We start from the raw sequence: 26,579 nt of genomic DNA on the forward strand, positions 1-26,579 counted from the left end.
ACTTCTGGTGCTCAAGAAAGAAAAGATTCTGCAGTTCATTACATGGCTTGTCTGTGTTGGTGCTGCAGGGCTAGAAGAAATAAAAAGTAATAAAATGCGACTTTGTCTCTAATACCAGCAGATCCAAAGCTAAATATGCAAAGGCGCAGTTCTGTTTTGTAAGATAGTACTATTTTTCCACAGCCTCTTCTCAGAGAAAAAACCCCACACTTTCAGAGTGAGGCGCAGGATTTTACAGTTCCCTTTTCAGTGGCATTTTATTTCAGAAATGTTTTCAGCAACTACAGTACATTTGGGGAGACGCATGTATCACTGACAGCAGAGGTGGAAAAGAGCTAATTAGTCATCGAACCCTTCCTCAGGCCAGTAACACGCTGCACCCTGCGTTGCGTCTCCTGGTGCTCGACACGGGACGCGGCACGTCCCAGGGGAGCGGCGGGGACCACGAACCCGCCCGCCTGCCCCGTCCTCCCGCAAGTCACCCACCGCCACGGCCACGCCGCCTGCTGCAGGCACCATGTGCCGGCGGGGGAAAACCGTGCGGGTGCCTCCGGCCCCACGGGGCTTGGCAGGCATCCATGTGGGACGGGGATCCCGAACCGTGGGCTGGCATTTCTTGTGTTTGACCGGGAAATAAAGCTCCTGGGCTACAGATTCGCCTCCCCTGGGGAGGTTTTGCTGGTTTCTGGGGAGGTGCTCTCTGCAGGAGGGCGTAAAGGATTTGCTGAGCGAAATGGGGAACAGACCAGCGCTGAAGGCCGACTCAGCAGCCATGCCGCAGCGGGGCATCCCCGGCGGCCGGGCTTCCCCTTTTCCGCCTGCCCGGTAGTGGTGCGGGGCACGAGCGGGGTCCCCTCCCAGCCACCTTACTGGAACACATGCAAGGAGATGCCCGTTTGGTTTGGGTAAACCACCAAGTTGCAAAGATTTTTAAAAACTTATCCAGTTTGGCTAAGCCTTCATAGATTAGCGAAATGGGCTGAAGAATTACCAGAAGCTGCTGCCCGTCATCGTGTCTGGTGCTTCCTGCTGGGGCCAGGAACACCAGCCGCCCTGCCCTGCTCGCGGGAATTTCAGCAGTTTCACTTCCACGCCCAGCCCAGGGCAAAACGCCCATAAGCAGCAAGAACAAAAAGTAACGGTTTAAAAAAAAAAAAAAAAAAAGAGAGACATGTCACAAGTATTTCATAATTCAGAAAAGATTTACCAGCAGAGGCTACGGCTGATGGAAAACGCACAGGCTCTGACCGGGATTTGGTGTGAAAGGGACCTGTAGCCTGTCATTCCCGGGTACGGTTGGTAAAGGTGGACTCCAGGAGGATGCCAAGGTTTGAAGGGCACAGGAGGGCTGCTTGTGTTTCATTACAAGCCCCTGGAGGGTCCAGCCCCTCTCCCCATGCGGGAGCCCTGCCTCTGCAGCAGATTTGCAGACCTGTCCGACCTCCCTTGCCGAGCTGCCGTGTGCTGTCTCACAGCCCTGCCTTGCGCGCTGCTGAGGGCCACGGCTTTGAGCCCGCTGCTGCCGCCCTCCCACCAGCCCCGTTGTGCCCGGGGACAGCGGTGCGGCACGCCGGCTGGTGCCTGAGGGGCACAGCCTGGGGCACGTCCATCCCGCGGGGCCGCCTGTGGACCTGCCTCTCCGGAGCGACCAGCATCAGACACGCAGGTCCCAGCCGTGTGAGAGAGCCGGCTGCGAGGCAGGGGCAGCCGTGGTTTGACTTCACTCCCACCCATGTTTTTCTGCATCAGGCTTGACTGCTGGCAGCCTTTTCCCATCCGTACAAACGCCGTACGTACACAAAGTCTTATTAAGAAAGGATTGGTCTGAATGTTGACACGTTTTGGGGGAGGGAAACCTTCTTTTAGCTGAACTCCTTCATCCACCTCTAGTGCCTCCTCTGCCCCAAAGAAAGGGCCGTTCTCATTCACTTCTTTCACTGCAGTTAATTAGTAAGTCCGAGCCAGCCCGTCCTCAGGAGCTGGCAGTTCCCTTAATCTCTCTGTTGCTAGGGCATGCCGACATGCTCCGCTGGTACCAGTTCCAGTGTGATGGGGGGATTGTGGAAAGAAAGGGGAAAGGGCTGATCAAACAGAGTCCGATTCAAAAAAAAAAAAGGGAAAAAAAAGAAAAGAAGCTCTTTTTGATGAGGCTGAGAAGTTCACAATGGGGGAAAGCACAGGGTGAATGATAAGGCCTAAAGGAGCTCATTAAATTGAGGCAAGCTGAGCAGAGTGATCTTATTTCGCTCCCTTTCTCCTGCCACCCCCGTGATGGAGAACTCTTTTATCAAAGTGGGGGGGCAGGATCACTTCCTTGCAAAATGTTTGATAGAAATAAATGTATAATTCTTTTCCTGAGAGAGTTTTGTAAATCAACCTTTTAAACATTTGTAGAACAAGCTGGAGCCTGAGCGAAGGGTGCTGCTTGACAGAAGTGTAGGCTGCAGGTGAGAGAGGCCCCATAGCCCATTACTGTTTCCTCCTCTCGGCTCATCCAGCCTGCCGAGAAATAGCACGATAAAAGTTAAGTAAGTAGGACACGTGGACCTCAGGGACGATAGAGGTCAAATCTGAACGCAAACGAGAAATGTTTGCCTTGGAAACGGTGTTGCTTACTTTACTCGACCTGCACCAGCCTTTACAAAACCAGAGCGAGCATATGATTTGGGAAGATTCATGCGTTGAAACAAAGTGCTGCCTAGCAAAGCCTCACACAGTTCTTTCCTTGGGATCTCTGGCAAGTGCCTTTCCTCTGACTGCGGCCGGCGTTTGCTGCCTCAGGAGAACAAGGATCCCAGCACAGCATGTCTCAGTGAGCGCAGATATCTGGAAGAGCTAGAGAACGCAAGAGGCTGCAGGCTGATAGGGAGGCTTCTCAGAAGGTCTGTGTTCAGCAGAAGAAACCAAGGCAGGGCTTAATCCCTTGCTGGCAACAAGGACAGTGGCAGAGCGTGGTAATTGACAGTGCCTTCTTTCCTTTAATCTGAAAATTGGCCAGATTGCTTATCAGAGCTGTATTTTGAGAGTCCGCATGAACGATGCATCACAAAACAGAAGCGAGCACCTGCCCCACGCATCCTCTTGCTCATGAGAGTCATGAGATGAGCACTCACTTCGATGTGAGACTTCTCTTCTTGCGGGGACAGAAAGGGGTGGCATGACTGCAGTCCTGCCAGCAGCACGGCTCTGGGTGCTGGGGAGGGGGCAGCGGTGGCAAACGCCACGTTTTCCCTGCAAAACTCTGCCAGCCTTAGCTAGAAAATTTCCACAGATTCTTGCTGGTTTCACTTGATCCTTCCTCCACGGGCCCTAAAGGAGGCTGGTTTTTTGGAAAGTCACCTCATAGTTCTTATTAAAAAGCAGTCCATTATTGTAAATAATTATGTTAACCTCCCTCGCCTGGAGGTCCTTCTCCCCACCGTAACACCTACCTCTGGCCAAGAATTCCCCTCTTGCTGTGCAGGTGAGGCACATGGACTGCTCACTTCCACTGCAAGGGATAAAGTTAGCTATTTCCAAAGCTAAGGTCAGCCTTTAAAAGTGCAAATACGTTTTTATTAATGTCTCCTCCTACTTCTCGTAGTTTCCCCCTCCCCTCCAGCTATAGGAGCACACAGGGACCCTTGCTGCATGGAGAGCGCCAGATTTTCCACACGGCAGCTCAGCCTGAGTACAGCTTTACTGTTTTAATCTCTTTCAGGTATCAGCCCGTCCTTCTGCAGGCTGTTGTAAGAAAATCCTTTTTTTGCCGAGGGATTCCCTCTGAAGAGGGATCAGGTGTTCGGCATCCAGCACATCCCCCGCTCTCATTTCGCCGTCCTCCGGTCTTTCTATCACAGCTTTTGCCAGCAGGACTGTAGCCAAAGGTACGATGAGACATGGTGGGTGGGGGGATGTCACAGTTGTCCCTTACTTTGCCTGGCTGAGCCATGCTAGCAAACCGGCTGGTTTTGCTAATAAAAGCTGAATCAGTAAATGCATTCCTCACGTAAACATAGCTTTAGATAGCGGGACGTACTGGTAGGGAGAAACTTTGTTTGCTAGGGACCTTTCATTAATGTCGGTCGTCATATATTGGTGTGTGTGGGCGCACAAATGGTAGCAATGCTGCTCCTTCATTCACCCCACCCATCTCGACTCATTGGGGGTCTCATGCAGAGCAGGCAAATGCGAGTTCAGTGAGGCTTTGTTGGCTCAGTGTCATACGGATCTGTAAAAAAGAGATGGGGAGATAGCCCATTGTAGTCTTCTGGCAGAAGGGATCTCATCCATTACCCTACACCACTACCTGGTTTAATGCCATTTCATACCCATTTTGTACCTGGTGTTAACAGTGGTAACATGTGCAGGACAGTGGAGAACTTCTCTGTTGTTTGGGGGATTTAATGCTCCCCCATCTCTTTGCCAGCTTGACAACACACCTCTCTCCCTTCTTTCCAAGCATAGTGGTTTTTTTCCTTGTTTCTTGACAAGCAGTCTCCGATGATTCCTTATAAAAACTGGAAAAGTCTCTATCACGCTCTCTTGTTTTTTAGATGTGATACATTATGTGCCTCTGTGCATCAGTCTCTTTACACATGGGTCGCACATGATTTATGCATATTGGTGGGGAAGAAGTAAGACAAGACAAAACAAGATCCAATGGCTGAAAGCAGAACAAATTCAGACCAGAAGGCACGTTAAGAGTGGCTGACCAGGGGGATACTGTGCTATTGGTGCAACTTGCCCAGCCTGAGAAGGAGAGGTAATTTTTCTACCACGGAAAATTGTCATGCTAAGGTTGGATAACAACTCTGTTAGAGGAGGCCAACACAGCCAGTATGGTTTGCTCCTTCTAGTGTTAACCTCTAACAATCCATAAATATTGTGTAAGTTTCCGTACACCGCAGTTTATCAGCAGGGTATTCTGTTACTTGCTTTATGATCTAGATCATTGCTTTGGTTTAACAGCAGTTAGCAGTAGTGAACACGTCCCAGCCTAGGGTCTAGGAGGTGCCCGGGGTCTCAGGCTTAACTAAAACCCATGCAAGGCTGTCTTCTCCTCTCTGACAACTGGCTGATACTGCAAAATGCACAGGAACCCTAAAAACAAAAGCAGCAGAATGGGAAGGAAGGCGACTCACAGCTAGGCAAGGGGCCAGCTTTCTCTGCTTTTTCCTTTGAGTCCCCACTTCTGGAAGTCCCTGCTTGCACGGCCTTACTATCAACTGATGTTTTAGCTGTTCATTTATGGTGAATCATAACTGAAGGGAACCGAAGCGCTATCTGAAATTCGCTTCCTCTTGGGCAACAGAAGAACTGTCTGAACTCCTTCCCCTTTTGGCTGCTTATGCTGCTCTTTTGAAAGAGCACCATTATAGCCGTATAACACTGCTGTATTTACAGCATTGCTGCTACAGCTTCGGCTTCCTCAAGCAGCGAGCTTTTGAGTATCTTGACCGATGAGAAGAATATGCGACGACAGAAGGTAAGCTAGAATTTCTGTGCAGGCAGGAGTTTAGCATGATTACGTTACAGTGAATTTTGAATTTTTCATATGTATGAAAACAAAAGCATGTTCCCCACTCCATCAGCCTAGCCTGTTCTGCCTTCAGGCTCGGCAGGCCAGCCGAGAGGGAAACCAGCAAAAAAAAGTACCCAAATGAGAAAAGACGGTTTTCTAACGAGCAGCTGAGATGAACTTGAAGAATACTGCTGGCTGTAGACATTTCTAGAACACTCACCCAGCTTCTGGGATGTTACGGAGCCCAGAAATCGTACTTAGAAGCCTGGAAAAGTGCAGACGTAGTTCCTGTCTTTAAAAGGGAAAAAAGGAGGAGCCAGGCACTACAGATTGTTCAGTTTAGCTTCAATTCCCGGAAAAATACTGGAACAAACAATCAAACTTTGGTAAGCACCTAAAACAAAACAAAGAGATGAATAATGGCCAGCATAGATTTGTCAAAAACAAATTGTGTAAAACGGGTCAAATTTCCTTTCATGACAGAGTAAAAAACCCTTGCTGATAAGGGAGAAGCAATAGTAGTCCTGTATTTTGACGGTGGCGAGGCTTTCGTCACAGTGTAACGTGATACTCCGGAGCAAATTAAGGGAACCTGTGGTAGATGGAGCTGGTCTAGGATGATGGAATATTGATTAGAAAAGAGCACAGAGAGAAGAGTTACTAGTTATACTTTAAAAAGGGAAAGGAGGATCAAGAAGAGTTGCTTGGGAGTCTGCACTGGGTCAGTCTGATTTAAGGGGATTATGAACAGCTTGGACAATGGAATAGGGAATATAATATTCTTGGCTACCACAAAGCCGGAAGGGGACTATGGGTATACTGAACTATAAAGTTACAATTAAAAAGTATTTAGACAAATGGTCTTATAAATAGGATTCATTTCAGTAAGGACAGTTCTCACTTTCTATACATGGGCATCACCAGGAATAATTGCTTCTATTTATATAGGGTGGTCAATTTTTGCCCAAGTAGCCACTCTGCATAAAAAGATCTGAGAGATGTTCCAGGTCACAATCCAAATATGAGTTAATTGCTATTGCAGAAAGGGCAAATGCCCTACTAGGATGTGTGCAAAGGCAGGTACCCTACAAAGAATCCTTCTGCTCAGTCCTCTGTGAGGCTGCAGCTGGAGTGTGGTGTCCAGCTGTGGGTGCTGTGCTCGAGACACGGTCCAGAGGACAGCTGGGGGATAATCACAGATCTTGAAAACCAGAGCTAGGAGGGAAGAATGAACAAACTGACTTTCTTTAGCCTAGAGAAGACGGAGGGAGATAGGGTTACCACTGTCAAATATGTGAAAGGTGGCTGGGAAGAAAAGGGGAATAAATTGTTCTCCATATCCATGATGGATAGGACAAGTAATGAGCTTAAATTACAGAAAAAGAGGCTGAGGTTGGATGTTGGAAGTCGGCAAGCAGTAAGGATAATGACACACAGACGTATCTAAGGAGGGTGTGGAATTGCCATCCTGCGTTTAGGAAGAGGTTAGACAAGCATTTGCCAAAAGTGACGTAAGTATACCGATCCTGTCTTGGGACAGGAGTCTGGACTAAGTGATCTTCTGAGATCACTTCCAGCCATATAAATCTGTGATTCTCTCCTGGCTGCTGGAGGAAGCAAGGCTGACATTGTGGAGCACTGCAAGTGCTCCATGTTTGCGGTTTGTAATGCTCTCATTTGCGAGTGAGAGCCAAGAGCACTCCTGCAGGAGCTGTATGAACTGCTTTCTGGTTCAGAGGAAAAAAGGCTGCAGTGGCAGGTAAAGTCACCAAAGACGGAGACATCCTTGGATTATGAGAATATAGCCCTGCGTGTTTTAGCTCACATTTAAATGTCTCTGGTCCTTACGTGGTGATGATACGTGACACTAACCTTGAAAGCATTGATCAGGATGAAACAGTCTGTTACGCTGAAGCTCGGTCGCTCTGACTAGTCCTAGGATCGCATGCTACTCACAGCCTCCTATAGAGCCAAGCAGAGCTGGCTGTCCTGCTCTATATAACTCAAGACTGCTTGCTTCCATTTTGGTGGGAACCAGAGGCCAGTTCAGCCCGCAGCCCTGGCACCGGTGACGCAGGCTGGCACTAGCAGTGCTAAAGCTGCCGCAGTCTCCGTCAGGCGCTGAGGAATAGAAATGTGAGCAATTGTTTTTTATCTGGAGTCCCCGCGGGCCATTAGGGACAGAGCTTGCTAAAGATTATTTTCTGCAAGCACTTCCAGAAGTTTGTGTTTCTCTAGGAATTCAATGGAAGATAAGTGGAAAAGGGTACAAGCAGGAAGGATAGAAATACTCTTTTTTTTTTCAGTTTCTAAAGACAGCTTTTATAAACATCAGTATATAAATAGAAAAAAAAAAGAAGGCTTATTTTAAAGAGGTGGCTAACCCAACGTCCCTTGAAAAAAATAGCAGAGAGCAAACACTGAAGTCCTTTAACTCCGTGTCATAATTTATAGCAGGTTTCCAATTGTGAAATCTCTCAGCGACGTGGGACAGATGTTATGGTGAGGAAAATAAAACAAACAGACAACGGGATGGGAAATGCAGAGAAGATGAAGTGACACCGTGTTGTAATCCTTACGGGAAATCTCTATACGGCTTTCCAAAATACTGTGCTGGTGAGCAATTAAGATGCTAGACGAGCTATATAAACAGAGCCACTAGAGGTCTGTAACCGTTCCCATGCAGTTTCCACAGTGAGCGTCAGTCTCAAGGGCAGCTTTGGGGAGGGGATATTTCTGCCCACCATCTTCTAAATGATCCCTTTAATATTCTGTCCAGAGCTATTTGCGTAAGAAATGCACACAAATGGATGTTTTCCAGTGCTTGTTCCTGTTCCTATGGCAGTAGATCAAAGGCAATAACAATACAGAGTTAATTAATTCAGAAGAAGGAATTCCCACTTGCAGCGGTCTTAACCCAGCAGTGGAGGGAAGGTGTCAATCATAAGGGCAAAGGTGCCGAAACTGGCATGGATTTGTGGGTTGTTGTTTCTTCCCCCCCCCAAGGAGTTCAGGAGGGAGTTAAACAGTAAATGTCACCTGAGCTTCAGAAAAAGTAGGGGTTTATATATAACCAACAATTTATACGTGTGCGTGAACCATCCAGCCGCAAGAAACCTGGACAAAAACTAGGCCTACAGTCTTGTAAAAAGAAACCTCTCCGAGGGAATTGTATTTCCCCGTCCAGGTCAAGTTTGGCGAAGATCCCTCTCAGCCTTATTCCGAGTGCCCGTCCCCACATCAAAGACCAGCGGCGTCCTCAAAGGCAGCAAAACCTGCCAAAGGGAAAGTTGGGGAGGATCTCATCTCCACCTGCAGCCTTCCAACTTGGTGTAAATGACGGGAGCAGAGGGGACAAAATGATTGGGAAGAACCGAGAATTATTGACTTATACACAGAGGAGTACAGGCAAAAATCCTTGGACAGCGCTAACAACAAATAAATGAAGAAAGGCCTTTTGGGAGACAGGGCAAGGGTTGGCCACCAGGGCACCTGGCCTTTCTAGAATGCCTTAAAGACCAGAAGGAAAGAAAAGAGAGGAAGTTTGTTGATTTTACTTGAGGTAGAAATTACCATGATAGTAATCTGGTGCGAATCTAGAATGGGAGATCTTAAAGAGGCCAGCAGAGAATGAAAAAGTGGAAAGAATGACTACTTGCCCATCAAAAATATATTGTCCCTGAGTGGGAATAGTATAGGAGAAAGGACCACACATGAAGCAAAATATTATGGAATTCTGCTGATGTTAAATGAATTAATTTCTTTAGATGATGTCTTGAAAGAGACATTTTTTCTCAAACAAATGTTCTAAAATAATGTTTCGCTCATATCAGTGGCAAAGCTCCTGATGACTTGTCCTTAAACAACTGCAGAATATTAAAGGTGAAGTCAGTTTAAGAGTCTGTTATCCTTTTGCCCCGTATGCCCTTAGTTTCCTTTTCATAGGCAGCTCACCTAACCTGGCCTGCATTTCTTTCTCAACATGGGGAAGTGACCCCCACGATCCTTTGTGTGATTTCTGCAAGCGTGCTCCCAACAGACAGCACTGAGACAACAGAGCTCTGCTGAAGCTGATGTTATAGAAAACAAGTTGAACCCAGTGGCCAGTATGTAGTTTGGTGTAAGGCACCAAAGGGGTTGAATCTGCCTACCTGAAATTGCAATGAAGACATTTTTGCCTTGGGCAAAACAGGGACGTGGGGCTCATACCCAACTAGGGCAAGCCAATGATTTGTCTACCACTCTGTAAAATAGGCATTAATTAGAAAAACCAGACAAAAAAGGACTCACTTAGATCTGACGGCCTTGTCTGCTGCAGGCATCATAGTCGTATTTGCAGAAATCCTCTGCGCAAATTGATTTAGAAATTGCTTCCTACCTGCAGCCTGTCTCGTCTTTGAACTCCAGCCGACACCATCCCAATGGCACAAAACTTGAAGGCGCTGACATACGAGAAGGGATCTTTACATTACAACATCTTACAGCCAATCTTGTGGGTTTCAGCTGGAATCATGCATGCGCTTCCCAGCACCACACGTGGTAAATGTTCTTCCCTGCACAGAGACCTCTGTGTGTCCATTCATTCAGACACACCATCTGTGCCCACATTAGGGCTCATGCCAACCCACGTGCGTGTGCATGTGGTTTCTCATCATGTATGTTTTCACTGAAAGAGGAAGGTGAGGAAGAATGGGCCTTTTCATTTCTAGGAAGGCCCTGAACCATCATGTTGTATATAGATCTGGAAAAAGGAAGTGCTGCCATTCGGAGGAGAGTTTAGGGGCTCTGAAGAGGATGGCCCCTTCATACTGGCATAATTTAATTTCTCTGTTTACTGGATATTGCCCCAGTAAACCACTGGCAGCACAGCCAAGGGCAGGCTATAAAAGGCCTAATTGCACTCCCTTATGAAACTCGGTAGAAAACCCCTTGACACCTTCAGACTTGCTTTTTGGGGTTTATCATGTATCATATGTTCTCATGTTTCCTTGGGAGTTACATTTTTCATGGTCTTTTGCAAGACTTCGGTCCCTTTGCTAAGACATTACAAGAGCTTTCTCATACCGTACGGGGTCAGACCCCAGAACTGGTCAGTCCGGTCTTCCATAAAGCACTCCCTTGGGCTGCAGGGGTTGGCAGAAGACTTGCCAAGGGCCCAGCTCATACTAGAGCCGGCCTGTCACACAGAGGCAGCGTGCGCGAGAGGACAGCACAGAAGCCGCCATCGGGCAGGACCCGTGTGCTGTACCAGAGGGAATGGGGTAAGTCTCAGCCCCAAGGCACTTCCAGAAGGAGGAGAGGTGATGCCTGCTGGTGACATTGCTTTTGAGATAGGAGGTCTTGAAATTCATTATTTAAAAAAATGATTATTTTGGGTAGCTTATAGGCAGCAGGTTCTTCTGGCACAGATGCCCCTCATCATTGCACTTCAGACATTATCAGAGTTTGCCAGTACAGTTCTAGGGAGAGTCTTCGGGCTATTTGCATCATAGCTGGAGCTTAGAGCCAAAATACCTACTGTAACCTGAGCTTTAAAGGTTTTGCATGTTATGAAGAAAGCAAGCTGCAGCCTGCCCTCTTCCCCCCTCCTTTCTTGAGGGTGGCTAAAGTACCGAAAATATGACACATGCACACTGCCTTTTAGATGGCTTCACAAAAACTTACCTATAACAGTGTAATTTTTATGTTAGCAACGCACATGAAAAGAATGTGTGAAGCCTAGGAAAGTATGCAAAGGCTCGTACTAGTTCTGTGTTTAATGATACCGAGAGGCGAGGCTGGCACACCACACTGCAGTGCGCAAGCTTCTGGCTTTCTGAGCCAGCCGTTAAGAAGAAGGCTGGAGAGCGTTTGCTTCCTGTGTGCCATTTGTCTTGTCAGGAATGTGCTAAAAACAAATCGCTGTATACTCGTAGTGACGGCTGGAGTTGGCCCAGTCCCCATGTGCAATTAAGGCATTCTGCTTTTTGTGGTCCCTGATAAGGTGGAACTGTCTGTTACGGATGGCTTGGATTTTTCTCAGGGGCATTTTAATGCGAAAGTACAGTGTTCCAAGAAGTATTTTTACCTGTAAGATAGCGACTGACACTCTCAGGTAGATCTTCAGCTTAGAATATCTTTTCTTGAAATCAGTGCTTTTCCTCTACCCTTACCGTCCTCCTTTGCAACCCCAGAAGATGCAGGGTGGTACGTTCCTGAAGGCTGCTCTAAAATAATCATCCAGCAATGGCCAACTTCTCACCTCAGCTGCATTAATGAACCCCTTTAAACAACCAGTGCAATGCAGGAGGTGCTTACGTGAGCAATACTCAGCCACGTGTCTGTGCTCCAGACACTGGGTTGGTTGCGAAGCAGGCAAGTCTCCAAAGCTGGGATAGCATTCCTGTTATCACTTTCCCATGCCAGCTGTCTCAAGGAGCTGTTACAAGAGGTGGTAATCAGGTGTTCCAGGAGAGCTTTCGCTCCCTCCTTCCCTTCGCCATGCTCCGGACGTCTCTCCCAGTGCGGAAAACACTATTAGAGTATTAGGTCATCTCAGTACTTCCGTAAACTCCCCTTTTCTTGACTGATCCTCCCGTAGCTTGCTAGGCTGATTCCCAGGTCCCAGTGCACTGGGGTTGGGGCTGAGCGTACAAAATAAAGGCAGAGAAATGAGTGGCTACATCACAAAAGCATATTCTGTTGACTGGACATTTTGTTTCGCAAGGCTGATGAGACAATCTGAATCATACTGTTCCTCCCACACAGAAATCCCCTTCTGCTATAGTTACGCCTTGCATACCTAATAGCTTAGTAAGCAGCATAAAGCAACTTCTCTGCAAAGCTGGGGAAAACCATATATCCCAAGTGGTAGAGAGTGGCCAAATGCCACCCTCTTCAGCTTTGGCCCCATACTGACATCTCGGATATTGACACCGTGATAATCATTATGAGATGTGCCAGTGGAAAATGATTGGATGCAAAAAGTGCAGTTACCTCTCCCTTAGACAGCCAAGAATAACTGGAATGTCCTGTTAATATTTTGGTTACTCCACACGCTTTCACATGAACCTCGCTGGGAGAGTGGCAGCAGTGTAACAAAAGCAGAAGAGGTGGTGGGATCATTCAAACCCACCTGCTGCTCTTCATGGGCTCGATTGATCAGAGGGGCTGGAGATGGAACCATCGCCATCTCCACTGTGGCTCACGCCTGATGTTCACGTCTGTCTCAGCAGGTGAGTGAAGGCTTTCTGAAGCAGCCCAGGCGCTGGGGCAGGCTCAGTGTCCTCATGCCCCCACAGTGGGTTCACGGCATACAAAACAAGCACCATTTTGCTTACCACCTGACGGAGCCTTTCCGATGTCCACACGCCAGGGCTGTGTGTGAAACCCAGCCATGAGTCACCACTTTGGGCAAATGGGTGGAAGGGAACAGGACAGTGGGAGCTGAGGAGAAGTCGGTGGCATCTGATGGGCAGGTGGTATCTGATGGGCAGGTGGCCACGAGTTGCCAGCCACTTTATCTGGCGACTCCTATTGCATGTGTTGCAGTATGCAGCAGAGGTTTTGGGTGCTGATCAGCAGCGCAATATGGGATAAAGAAGAAAACTTTGGCAGCATATGGGAGAGATTCAGGCTGTGCGGAGGTGGGAAGAACTGTCTCAGGAAGATCTTTTGCGTGCAAGCTACTACAATGGGAAACTGCCACCCTTTCTCTTGGGTGTCTGGGAATACAGGGGCTGCGAGTCCTGTAGTTCAAGCTTACGGGTTTAAATCACTGAATTCAGTGCATTTTCATAGGGCAGGGCTAGCCCAGCAACTTCCAGGATGGTTTAACGGTGCCCAAAACACTCCTGCAGAACAGGAGGAGTATTTCCAACAGCTCCTTGAAGGCAGGTGAAGAAGTGCGGTTGGTGTGGCCATAGCCTCAGGTACCAACCGTGCTGGGGCTGCGCAGGGACCGGTGGGAAGGGTGGCTGCTGGGGATGCCGGACACGTCTGTCTGGGCTCTGCAAATCTGCCTTCCCTTGCCCCAGGCACCGGCTCTGCTCCGCCATCGCCACTCTCCCCGAGCTCCCGGCCTGGCCGGGCAGCTGCCAGCCTGTCCTCGTCCCACCACGAGAGCACCCGTCCGGCACCCACCTCCCTGGTGCCCACCACTCCCAGCAGCAGCCACCAGCCAGCCGCATCGTTTATTTTGGAGGCCCACGCTAATCCCCTCCGCCCTTGCACCCCTCGGTTTACAGTATCGCAGCCGCTTCCAGCTTGCGATAGCGGAGTGGCCGCCGGGTGACCCTGGCTTAGTGTAAATATTTTGCTTTCGCTGGAAGAAAATGTGACATACATTTGGGGTGGAAGTTATCCAGAGGCTGCGGCCTCAGGAGCCAAATCTCTGGGAAGCCCCCGCCGCGGTGGTCTCAAGGTACCGGTGGTGTCAAACATGTTGGACTTACCCCCCGCTGCGCCCCGGCAGGGCGTCAAACCGATTTGCCTCTCGGTGACAGAGGGAGTGCAGCTGGGGGTCAGTGTGGGGTGCCCCACGCGCACCCCAGCAGCGAGGGGCGAGGGTGCCCACGCTCCCCGGGCACGGCACGGCACGGCACGGCAGGGCTCGCCTGCCCTGGCACACCCTCACGGGCGGCTGAGCACTAGCACAAAAGCAGGTCACGGTGGAGAGAGATGAGCACAGGTGCTTTCCAAACTCCCGTGTGAGTGAGGAGCGAAGATGCCATCAGAAAACATCACCACGTGATTATTTTTGTTTCTTCAACCACGTGACTGTGTAAGCAGCCACGGGTAAGGTGCCTGTCCCGGGCCTCGCCTTGCACTGCGGACAGGCCAGTTTAAAGCCTGGATGGATTTTAAACGCTGGCCTCCAGCTGAGGGGTGTTTGCTGTTGGTGGCACTTGGAATCACCTGCCTCAGTCTGCCTGGCTGCAGCGTGTGCTTAAAAGGGAATAGTAATATGATGCTTAAAGGCGTACTGTACAAAGTAGCTAGTGTTGCGTTTTACATCTGATAAATATTAATTAACGGTATTTCAAAGTACAAAAGGTGCTGGGATCTCATGCATTGGCTGGGGAGAAATATATCTCCCAGATTTAACCACAATCTTGCTGCATTATGCATTTGACTTGGCATGGCTGGTTACCCCGGAGTGGCGTCTGCTCGTTCAGCATTCCTCCCTCGCGTACCGAGGTGCCGGCTTCCCGCAGCAGGGCCCAGCAGCCTACCCGGGGACTCAAAGAGCCAGATTATCCAGAACGGGCAAGCTGCACCAAGTCGAAGGTTTGTTTTTGGTAAGTATCCAGAAATTAAGGCACTAACTTGTTGAGGTTTTAGGCCATGCCTAGGACCCGTCCTGATAAACTGCTGCGAGCTTAATTATCAACCTTTGTTTCTCCAGACAGTCAAATTTGTTATGGAGAAAATGCATGTGTGTTGGATTCACTTGTGAAAGGCTTGACAGTAGATAATTTAAAATCAAATTACAGTGACACAGTCTGCCATTAAACCAAAACCAGAAGGTTCCCTTTCACAGGACAATGCTCCTCATGCACTAAAATAAAAGCTGAACCAACGGCACGGTAATGCTCAGCCAGTCCACAGAACCGTAGGGAGGCACATTGACTTTTTAGGAAGATCCCCAGTGAATGTTAAACAAACGCTGACATTCCGAGCGCCGCTGCCCGGAATCAGCGCTTCGCTCCCCGGTACGTGCGGAGACACTTAAACAGCTCTTGCAGCACCACTGACACCATCATACTGAATCCTGCCGGGGAGACCTCAGAAGTGAGTCACAGAGAGGGGAATTAACCCGTTACTTGGAGCACGCTGCCAGTGTGCTAAGCCGAAAAGCAGCGGAGAAGGAAGGCAATGAAATAAAAATTTGCAGAATTGGAAATTTTCATCGGGTGAAGATATCTGTTTTTAAAATTAGAAATAGACACATACATATACACACATATATACAGATATATACATGTACACCCTCTACGGCCAAAGAAAGAAGCGGTAAGCTGTTGCAATCAAAGCACGTGCCACACAATCCTAAGCGGGACGTTATGTTCATAGTAGAACATAATGTAGAAAAAAAGATTAGGTGGGAGACTTCAAAAAACCCCAACCCCTGAGCACGCTGTGGTTCTCTGGTGGCGGTAATCCCCCGCTGCTAGTACTAATGTCTACAGCTGCTTCAGAGAAGGGAGGAATGGCTCTGACGGGAGCTGCCATGTTGCGTCCGTCCGAGGCCCTCACAACTCACAGCCCTGCGGGCTGCCCAACGCAGAGCGTTGCTCCTTACCTTTTGGCTTTGTCCAAACTTGCGTAACTACCTTTTGCTAAATCAAACTACTCCTCCATTTTCTACAACCTATAGACTTATTTTTACCGTTAACCTCTCAACCTGCCGTAGCTATTTGCTGTTGTGGCACCTCGGCCGGCAGGCCTACGGGCTCCTCGCCGTTTCTGTTTGATACTCAGAGTTGCAGTGCCGCGCTGAGCAGTGAGGCTGTGGAAGGCACGTCTGCGGGAGGTCACGGGGGCCCCGCACCTTAGCGTGGGCCAGGCTGCTCTTGCCTGGCTATAGTCACACTTGTAACTGGAAGTCACGCTGAAGCTCTTGCTTCAGGACTCAGGGGGGAAGGAAGGGGTCCTGGCGTCACAGGGCTGAGAGAGGATCAGTGCCAGGCCAGCAAGGTGCAAGTCCGTGAATTCACTGCCGCTGTGGACGTGAAATGCTGGGAAAGGGCGAAGGAGCTCGCAGCCATGGCAGACAGGCTCAGTTCCCTGCCCCGACGATGACAGACCTGTCTGCCATCACAGACTCTGTTTAACAACAGATTAACCGAATTCTTTTGAGCTTTTCTTGTGCTGAAAGGACATTGCCCAAAGCAGCTGAAAGGACAGCCCACGTATCCAATACTAGCAGCTCTTTTTGATCTGCTTTTCCTTTGACATTGTCTGGGGTACCCTCCCCCCCGCCAATGTAAATTCATTCCTTTTTAATGCAGTTAGTTCGGATTTGGGAGGAGGGTAAAGTGCCAGCCACCCAAAAGGCCAGCCAGAAGTGTTGCCATCTAAAAGACCAGCTGGTGGAGAGGTGATTTTAACTAACAAAAAAAAGGTGTTGAGAGTAGTTTGATTATTTTGGGGGGGTGGTGGTGTTGGCACAAAGAGCGAGCTCTGGACTCGGTAGAAGCAGCTAATTCAGCCGAGTACCAAAACTGGTGCCAGCTCTAGATAAACTTCGCTGCTCTTCTTGCAGGTTTCATCCAGACTTGTCCCAGTCAGCACCAGGAACTGCCGCCGGGTGCACCTCATAAATCACACCAGGCTAGGAGAGACCCGTGATATGTTTCCTATGTGTTTGCTTCGAACAAGGATGTGTCTGACACCCACAGCCTGACTTTGCTGTGCCAGTTCAAAAAGTCGGCTTGGTGTTTACACTGTCCTAAATGAGAGCTGGGCAGCCATCAACCTGAGCAGCAGGAGGAAACCTCCCCCTTGTTCAGAAGCGCTCATGTCTGGGGTTTTGGCTCTGAAAATTATAGATGCGGGGGGGGGGGGGCTGCGAATTGCGGCTCTGGATGCAGCTTTCAGTGGTCAGAGCCAGCTCTATATAAATACCTGTGATGAAGCACATGCTTAACTTTCGAAGCACAAAGCTCTCCCATCCTAAGATTTGTATTTCAAGAAGAGGAGAAAGAGAGATACATGCGGCATGTGCTTCTGAGCTAGAAAACACGAAAAGTTACGCACAAGAAGGAAGCAGGGCACATTGCTGAGAGGTGGCTGGGAGGGCTCCCTCCTTGCAATCTCTCTGTCTATCAACAGAAGAGATACCTGAAGATTGCACCCATCCTGAAACCCTCATTTTCTTTTGCAGAATAATAAGCAAATAGGTTTTAGCCTGTTGCCTGCAGGGAAATGGTTTTGTAATGGAAGGAGCACCCTGCACTAAATCAACAAACAAGAGAATGGCTGTGTTTGTTTTTCCATGTACTGGAGGTGAAGGTGCAAGCGCGCCGGGGTTTCTTTCACATCCTCTCCACTTGACACAGGGCAGGGGACGGGCACAGACACACGCAGAGCTGCACATCTATGCCACACATCTACGTGGAGGGAGCGCGTAACTGGAGCAACAAAAGCCTTGGTCTCTGCCTTTCCCCCCACGCATGCCGTGCCCTCCCTGTCAGTGGAGTGGGAGGTGCGGGACTCGGGCACGCCTGGCGCTCTCCCTCCGGGCTGTGCTTCCACGCTGCTTTAAGCCAGCGCTTGCCACCAAAGGCAGCTGCCTTGGTGTCCCACTGTCCCCAGCTACTTGCTTCCACCCCTCGGCTCTTGTGCAATCACACCCAAGTGTGTGGGCGAACGCAGCTGGACTACCACCAACCAACGACTACAAAAAGGAAACTTTTTTTTTAAACCCAGCTCTGTTCCCCGCTCCAGTTCACTCTCTTGATCCTCACGTGCTTCTTTTGGCAGTGACACTGGCTTATGCGGACGAGGTGTTCGTGGCCCTCTGGCCTGGGCCAAGGGATGACCTGGAGGGAGGGGTGGCCATGCTGGCCCCAGGGCATCCCTGCCTCCCGGTGCGGGTGGGTGGTGGGAGAGGAGAGCAGCAAGCACGGCTGCATTAATCAACCAGAAGCAGTGATGCTGGTGGAGGTATCTCATTTCCATGCATCTATATACTCACAGAAATGCACTTTAATACAGCCAGTTTCACATAGGGTGGGTATTTTTGCTTGTTGATTACGAATACAGAACTACCAGTAGAATTTTTGTCCATGCTACGTACGCTTTGTTGGAATGTCTGAAGGAGCGTGCCCAGCACAGGTACAGATTCAGTGCTGATTTGGAAAAAGAGAGTTATCTAGCCAGACAGAGGTATTTTTTCCTCCCTTCAGTGGCATTCCAGAGACGGTCAATTATTTGGAAGTATCTTGTGTGCTTAGTCAGTGCACAGGGAGCACCTGCAAAGGCAAGGGCAGGACTGAGTTTATGTTTTAATCCTGTCTTACAGGGAAGTATTCCTCTTATCCATATATTCCTAGCATTTAACCCATTAGCTCCAAAACAGGCCTACAGCAGGAATGAATACTTTAAGAGAGCATATGCTACAGATAGCTAGCCCTCTCCATGTCTAGGACACCTGATGCACAGTTGTATGCCCATATGGGCTTATGTTTTTCATATATATTTCGTGTTGGCCCTCTGCTCCTAGCAGATAGAGAGAGAGGCATTTGTGTGGGTATGTGTGTGTTCGTGTATGTGTTAGGACTGGTACTCCTGTGCCTGTACAAGTACTTGTAGACACATGCAGATATGTATGTGCCCATACAGACCCACATTACTAGTCACGTTTACATCTGTCTATATACATGCCTATCCTGCCATGCAATCAACATATACACAAGTTTGCTGCAACAAGCCAACTGTTTTTTTTTCTCTCCTGAATTGCCAAATGCTGGAAGCCACAGGCTAGCTATTGTGGTTACCCTGATTCCCAGGTTTCTTCTGCAGTTGGCGAGTAAGCGGCACTGCAAGTTTCCTAACAACTGGGATGAAGTTTTGTGTAAATCACCTTCTAGGCATTAGACTTTTCCCAGCAAAAGAGGGGGGCGGGTGTTTAGAGGAGGGAGCGTTGCTCTCTTTGATGTGGGGATTAGTTCACATGTCAGTGTTATCCCCTTTTTTTTTAATATGCTGTGATTTATAGAAGGGCGGCTATGAGAGATAGCCAAGGGGACACCCACGTGGGACTTACTGACAGACACCACCTCCCAGAAGATACCTACAACTAAAGCAGCTGGCATCAACAGAAAGACTCCAATTGCAAAAAAAGAAAGCATCATAAAAAATAACCTGTTTTGCCTAACAAATGCTTTCTAAAAATTAGGATGTGCTTTAATGCTTATGGAGCAGGAACTGGTTTTCCCAGCAGCAGAGGGGGAGTCTTTTTGCACATCCATAATAAAGAAATTATAAATGCTTTTTTCCTTTAAAAAAACGTTTGGTTTGTATTTTCCCCTTAGAGCACACATCACTAGTGAGAATGAGTGTGGCTCCAAAAATGATTATGCTCGAAACATATTTAGCAATGTGACTGCTCCAGTCAGAGTTTCCATGCTCTCCTGCATGAATCTTTTATCAGCGCTTTAGAAAAACTTCACTTTTTGGTCAAAAGTTACATGGTTGTTCTGCAATCCAATCTTATGTCTATTAGTGTTGGAGGAAACTTTCCTGATGCTTTTCATGGGAACTGGATAAGGCTCTGACTTATTAGGCTGGAAGCCATATTCAGAGTAGCTTTGCTTAGCATATCTGAATTGTTTAGGCTTACTGCTTCGTGGAGTGGATGGCTGAGGGGCTGGCAAAGGAGACAGTGATGGATACGGCAAGAAAGATTTAACTAGCTTTTATTTAAAAGTAGTCCATATTAGTATTTTTTCAAATTTCTATCTGTTTTGGCCCTTTTCAATTCCTAGTATTTTTATTTGTCCAGTTCTCTTTGAATGAAACTTTGAGACATTATAGTAAAGCAAATGTTTTCTTTTTTTTTTTTTTTATTAAACAGGTTAATTTCCAGCCAGATCAGCTCTTTGAGCTGATTCCCTGCGTGGCTGCACTGGTGTTGGTGGCAGTGGGGGTGACAAGACTGTGGCAGCCCAGACCTCAGAGTGAGCTGCTGTAAAACTCTACCCTAAATAAGCAGTTTTATCATGTTGTTACCACAGAGGTAACATGGGGTCTTCCTCGGGTGTTTCCCCTAACTCCTCTCCCATCCAGATACCCAAAGTCCCGCAGTCACCTTCGATGCTGCTCTACGTGCGGGCTCCTCCCAGCACATCAGCGGCAGCTCAGCGACTGCCTGGGCACCTTACCTTGAGGGACAGACAAAAGCCAAACCATTTCTTCGCTGCTGCATTTCCAATGGCCTCCCGCAATTCCCCCCGCTATTCTCTTAAGCATAAAGAGGTTATTGTGTCACCCCCCAGGAACCCATGACCGCCGCTGACAACTAAAGCGTTACGCGCGACGGGACGTGCCCCACACAAGTAGGCTTTGTACCCGGGGCGGTACAGTAAAGTGGCCACGTTCAAGTGTGGCCTCGCAGCGTGTCTTCTCCCACCCCAGCCGGGGCCACTCCGTGTGCTCTGACCCAAACGCTAATCGCCCTTCTTAAACCCGCAGTGAAAGTGCAGACAAAAGCTCCGCCGGCATCTCCCCAAGCCGTACGGCGCCCGGGCCCAAGGCTCCTCCGAAGGTACGCTGCGGCAGCACGCTAGCAAATACGGGCATGGCTCTGCAGAGCAGGGCAGAGAGGTGTGCCGGTGTGGCTCTTACGTGCCTGCGTATGCACCGCCTCGGCTCGCTACTTCTCTTTTGTGCCACTGTAAAGTGACCGCAAATGCAATCCTTCTCAGAAACATGCACAAAAGAATGCGTTACGTGCACGTGCACCCTCTCCCCCCAGACAGGTAACAGTACAGTAATTCAGAGTGATGTTTCCTTTCAGCCCAGCCCCAGGCAGGGTTGGGGATGGTGAGGGGTGTGTGGAGAGAGAAGGGTGACTTGGTGGACTGGAAAGGATAACTCTTTCCACAGCCTGGGAAACATGCCACATATGTTTCTGGCAAGGAAGGGTATTTAAGAGACACAGTACATGCTGCGCTACTTATTCTTCTGCACAGATGGTCCACTGGGGCCAAAAATCAAAACTGTTTTCTGCTTAGTTGTTCAAATTGTCAAAATATTTGACTGAATGAATGTCAAGCAGTATCTTGAAGACAATACTTCACAGAAAGACAGACAATTTGGTGATCACCGGGCTCCCCTTTTTCACTGCACGTCCCAGAAATGGAAAATCCTCCTCGCTGGGCTCCTGGCTGTCACGTGGCAGGGTGGGCGATGCCAGCAGACCACAGGCACAGACATCACCAACTCGTGTTTTTGTCTACAAACATGTTACCATTTGGGTGCTCAGACCTATCTCCATTCTCACCGGCAGTTTGAATCCCTCCTGAAGGGTTAAGTAAGTTTTTCCTTTAAATAAACAGGCAGCACTGGCTGATTAAACCCCAGTATTTATGCATGTATTTTGTTAATGCTTTTCAGTGAGAAAAGTAATTCCTATATTATTCAGGTATGCTCTCATCTGGGAGAAGCAGGATTTCTCAAGTCCCCTGCTTGGATTGAGTTGGAAATATCCAATTTAAGCAAAGTATGTTAAACACCATATATACTAAAGCGTTAGACAAGCCACTTTTCAGTAGTTCCATTTGAGTGTAGAGACTGAGACTAGAACTCAGATTTTATGATTTTGGAGGCTTAAGAATTAAATAATTTAAAACAATTAAGAATTAAACAATGTAATAAAATATAAAGCAACAACCAAACAGCCAGCCAGTCAAGCAGAACAGGCTTACACTTTTGATGCATGAGCAAAGCAGAGAATTTGAAAAATACTGTCAATTTTATTTGGGATTTTTTTGTTTGTTTTTGAAAGTTATGCTGGTAATGATGGAGCTTAAAACAGAACAATATAAATAGACTGTAACGTAAAACTTTGCCATGGTCTTTTCACTTTGACCCACAAAAATGCATGTATAGGTTGGAGTTCATAACCAGCCTGCCCAATCTCCTCCAAAAAAAAAAGAACCAAAACTGAAACCAAATGCTCCGCCTGATTATCCAACTGTGTGGCTGAGAGGTGCAACTGGCACGTCTTTCTGTGGGCCATGTGAAACCCAGATGAACACTGGGCCCTGACAGCCAGATGCAACTCCCATGCTTTCTAAAGCCCAGCTGCAATTCATGAATCATACACTGTCACATGCGTGAAATCCTACGTGGAAGCATTAGGTGGAGAACAAGAACTTTTTCTGCAGGAGATACCTGCACTCCCTCATGTTACAGCAATAGCAAGGGAACAACCGTCACTGCCTATATATCAGAAACAGCTTTTGAACATTTCTGCTTTTCATCAATATCTAATAAAAAAATCACTTCCATTTGTGATTCTCCAAAAGCATGTGTTTTCTCTGATGTCTCACAGGTAGGAGGGATGCAAAAGAAAATATTTTGTCACTTTCAGAGGTTGTGTGATGTATTAAATACCTGCACTGTCATCTAGAATTTGGTAATGGAAGGCTTTAGGGAAAGGACTGTATTTTCTTTTTGATCCCCTAGTAACAAACATATCGGCAATGTCCAGTGAAGGTTAAAATTATAGTGGATCATAGCTGCGTACCCTATATACAGGCTTTAAGAAGTGATTTCCATACCCTGCTGAAGCAGTTAACCATTAGTACGGCTGTTGGGCTAGAGAAAGTGGGGCAACCGTGATAGGCACTGGGTTGGAAAGCAGCAGTTCTTTTTTTTCTTCAGGTCTAAACGGCAGCCTTGTCAGACATTCACCTGACTCCACTGCTTCTATTTACAGCTTAGGAGAGAGCTCAAAGACTCTGGAAATGCTGCAGCTAAATAGCCACCTTCTTAGCACCCTGCCCGGTGCAAAGCTTCCCTGGCACCTGATTAGGAAAACACTGCAGGGGATTCACGGGAACACGGGCTGGGGTCAGGAGAAAGCGTTAAACCTTTGCATGTAACTTTTCATGTGACCAGGCTGGCGGTCCAGTGACTGTGGGCTCCATTGGCAGGCAGTGGCTTGCGGAGACCTGGGAATTATTATATGGGATTGGGAGAGAATGCCAGCAATGCGCACAGGGCTTGGGGGGAGGATGAAAGGCAAACGCCACTCAATGAATGAATTCAGAAATATGCATGCAATTTGTGAATGACTTTCTTCCCTTCGCCGAACCTGCACACGATTTTCTACAGCCACCGGTGAAAGCCTCACGATACTGTCCCACGGCTGAGAAGGTCCGTGCCGACCCCCTCGGCTCTGCCAGCCCACTTGCTGCTCCCCAGCACCCGCCACCGCACGGGCGCGGGCCACGCGGCTGTTCCAGGTGAAAGATGCTACCAGCAGCAAGAAGAGTACTGTTTCAGCATGCTGCGCACGAAGCTCCTTGCCAAGGCACCAGTGAGCCTCCTAAACGCAGCCGCCCTCGGGAGGAGAGCGGGGTGCAGCTCTTCTGAATGCGGCAGCTCCCACTGGTGCTGGCAATGCCATGGGGCCGTGGCACACCCACGGCTGAGTGCGAGGGGGAAGAATTAAGGGTTGCTGATTTGGCGATCTGGACCAAGCAGCACCAGAACAGCCCATCAGCTGGGGGGCAGAGCTCAGGTGGTGCCAACTCCATCATTACCATGGTGGCTGGGGGCTCACCTGCCCGGTGGCTGGTGTCCTGAGGTGGCTGCTGCAGTCAGATGGGGTGTGCGGGCACGTGCTTTGAAAGTGCACGTAGGAAGAGTAACTTGCTGCCTCCCCACAGTGTATAATTTTGGAAAGATGGGAGCGGGGCATTCGCCGTCTAGAAACGGTGTCCCGGCAGCTCCTCACTTGGCACGGTAGCACCATCTTTTATTATCCTTCGGGGCTATGGCTGCAAACAAAAAATGCTTTCATTTCACGTTGGCGGCGGCTCAGGTTGTGTGTGCTCTGGCTGCTTCCTTAATTACAGTGGTTGTTGACAACTTCTTCTGATAGAGACCCTCTCTTTGAGCAGTCCTCCCACTCCCCCACTTTTTTTTGCAGTCTGAACACATAACAAACCGGGACGACGTTCTGTAAAAATAAGCTCACTGTAATGCAGTGATTCCCGCACCACAGTTATGCTGTGTTCCTCTCTTCTGTCCTCTCAGTTTGTGCTGCTGCTGTTTATTTCCTCTTTCTGGCTAGAAGATGTTTTATTTATTAGTGCTGGATTTCCTGTTGCCTGCAGCTGCCTGTACTTTACTCTCTCTCCAGCTCACTTTGCTGTTCAAGTCACTCTGTAGGTTTGTTATCCCACTGACTGAGGTGCTCTCAGCAAGTTTGGTCGGTGGTTGTATTAAACAACACTTGACAAAGAGGGGGACTTGCATGGCAGCCTGGGCGTACAAAAAACCCAAACCAACCAAAAACTGATATGGGGAGCCCTCACAGGCACAGGAGGGGACCCTTTTTTATGACTTACTGATGCAGAGATTATGCTTTCTCCGATGGCAGGAGCACTTCTTGTTTTGCTTGCACGCATTGCACCACAGGAAGTCAGCTCTTCGAACTGTACACGGTCTGCAGGTCTGACGGACGAGGGGTTAAAGGTTTGCAATTGTGTGTATTTCAGACTGCGGGCCACGTCGTGGTAGAAACGTCATGCGGACTTTCCACACGTGAGGTTCCTGAATGACTTCCCTGACCTTTTGTGGACACTCAACATCCCCATAGTAAACACAGAGATTGCTTATACGGAAAGTGAGATCATGAAGTGCAAAAAAAATGTTTTGCTGCTTAGAACGTGATTTCTCTGCTGGAAGGAAGGAGGAGGCACGAGCTCTTACCGCTCTGTGTATTACCTGCAAGGCCAGCTGGAAAAGCTCACTCCTCCGTACTAGGGAGAAGTGCTTCATCTAATTCTCTGTTGCCCGATACCGATTTGGTACTATTGGCAGAGAAGAAGGTTGAAGCAGCACCTAATGGTAATATTCTCTGTCTTGTGTTTTACCTGTGAGGGGCTGCCCTAATTTTATCATCTTTTCTTTCTGTTCGGTGGGGATTTGCAGCCTGAAAACTGAGTAATGAGAGTTAAGGGTGAAGTGAACCCCAAGGCATGGAGGCAGCTGTGGCGTGTTTACTGCGAGGCAGCCGTAGCCCTGTCAGGATGTGATCCTTTCAGCTGCTGTTCACGCCGGGCAGTTGCTGGTGGAGAAGCACTGCAGGTGCAGCACCATTAGACACTTTTTCCTTTGTGTCAGATGTTCGAGAGCTGCCTAGGAACATTAAATAGGGAACGGTCTTCTGACATCTTCCAGGTAAGATGGAAATGGGAGATCCTGGGCATTTGAATTATGAAAGATCCCAGTGTGTTACCTGCAAGCCAGTGTTTTAACCCCAGCATCCTGGCCAAATTCCAGCTCTGCTAATTACATCCTGCCTATGTGAAAATTCCCCTGCGTTTGTACACCGCTTTCTTCCCTGCTTGTTTTCAGCAGCTGCGTGGAGTTGCCAGGCGCGGTGAAGCGCTTGCCATGTTCCACCTCAGGCCTGGCTGCCTTTCAGCAGGGAATGAAATGAGCACTGTGCACAGAATTTGCAGTGAGACTGGATCCTCTGCAGGGAAGCGTGCTACAGAAGAAGCGTACCCAAGGACCAGCGCTGGGGCCTCGTTGTAGAAGGTAACAGCGTGAAGAGGCCAAAGGCACCAGTGCTGGGGTACACCGCAGGGTCACAGGAGAGACAGGAGGAGGCTGCTGCACTGTGATCTGATTCTTCTCCTGGCATCTCTCACCTACGAGGGCTGGAATAGCTGGTACACACTGCCCTGGTTTTGGGGGCTGACTGACTTCAGGTTTGTTTGCACAGTGGGACAAGCTCTCAGTCCTGCTTACACCAGCCACCATCAATACATTTCCAGCTTTTGCACGTCTGGTTATAGACTGGTGTGGACGAGGGAAGCTAAGGGAAAAAAAGTATTCAAAACCTTTAAATCTATAGATTTGTTTCCTTCTCTTCCACTTCGTGACTCATGTGCATATTACTTGTTGCTCAGCCCTGTCAGGAACAACTCTCTTCAACTGACCATTACTCCCCCTTGTAAAAACCTGAGTCGTACCACTGGAAAGGAACGGGCTGATGGGATTATCCCTCTCTTCTGAAGAGGTGAAAGAGATGGCTGCAGCAGTAGTTATAGGATTCTGATAATAAGAAGTAGTAAGAAATGCAGGTCACATACAGAAGGATAATGAAATCACATATATTCAATACAGGAGTGACTTATTGGCTCATGTGTGCAATTTTCTTGTCAGCCAAGTTCTCTCTTTGAGTATGGCATTTTTACCACAGTCCTGCCTGAATATTATATGGAAGCACATACAAAAATGTTTGAGGTGGCTCCTGATAGTACACCATCTCCACTGGCAGCAGTGGAGGCAGAACATGCCCAAGGCAGACAGAGCAGTGATTTGCTGCCCGCCCCCCCCCCCCCCC

At 48.5% G+C, this 26,579-nt stretch overlaps 1 long non-coding RNA gene across 1 annotated transcript; it reads right to left on the reverse strand.

Moving 5' to 3' along the window:
• Positions 1–2,637: 2,637 nt before the first annotated feature.
• On the reverse strand, positions 2,638–12,112 carry LOC142409743 (uncharacterized). Its single transcript, XR_012775759.1, has 3 exons — positions 11,571–12,112; positions 4,322–5,795; positions 2,638–4,210 (listed from the first exon to the last, which is right to left on the reverse strand). It is a non-coding gene; the product is annotated as an uncharacterized LOC142409743 (long non-coding RNA).
• Positions 12,113–26,579: the final 14,467 nt, after the last annotated feature.

Source organism: Mycteria americana, chromosome 5 (assembly GCF_035582795.1).
Source record: "Mycteria americana isolate JAX WOST 10 ecotype Jacksonville Zoo and Gardens chromosome 5, USCA_MyAme_1.0, whole genome shotgun sequence".
Lineage (NCBI taxonomy): Eukaryota > Metazoa > Chordata > Aves > Ciconiiformes > Ciconiidae > Mycteria > Mycteria americana.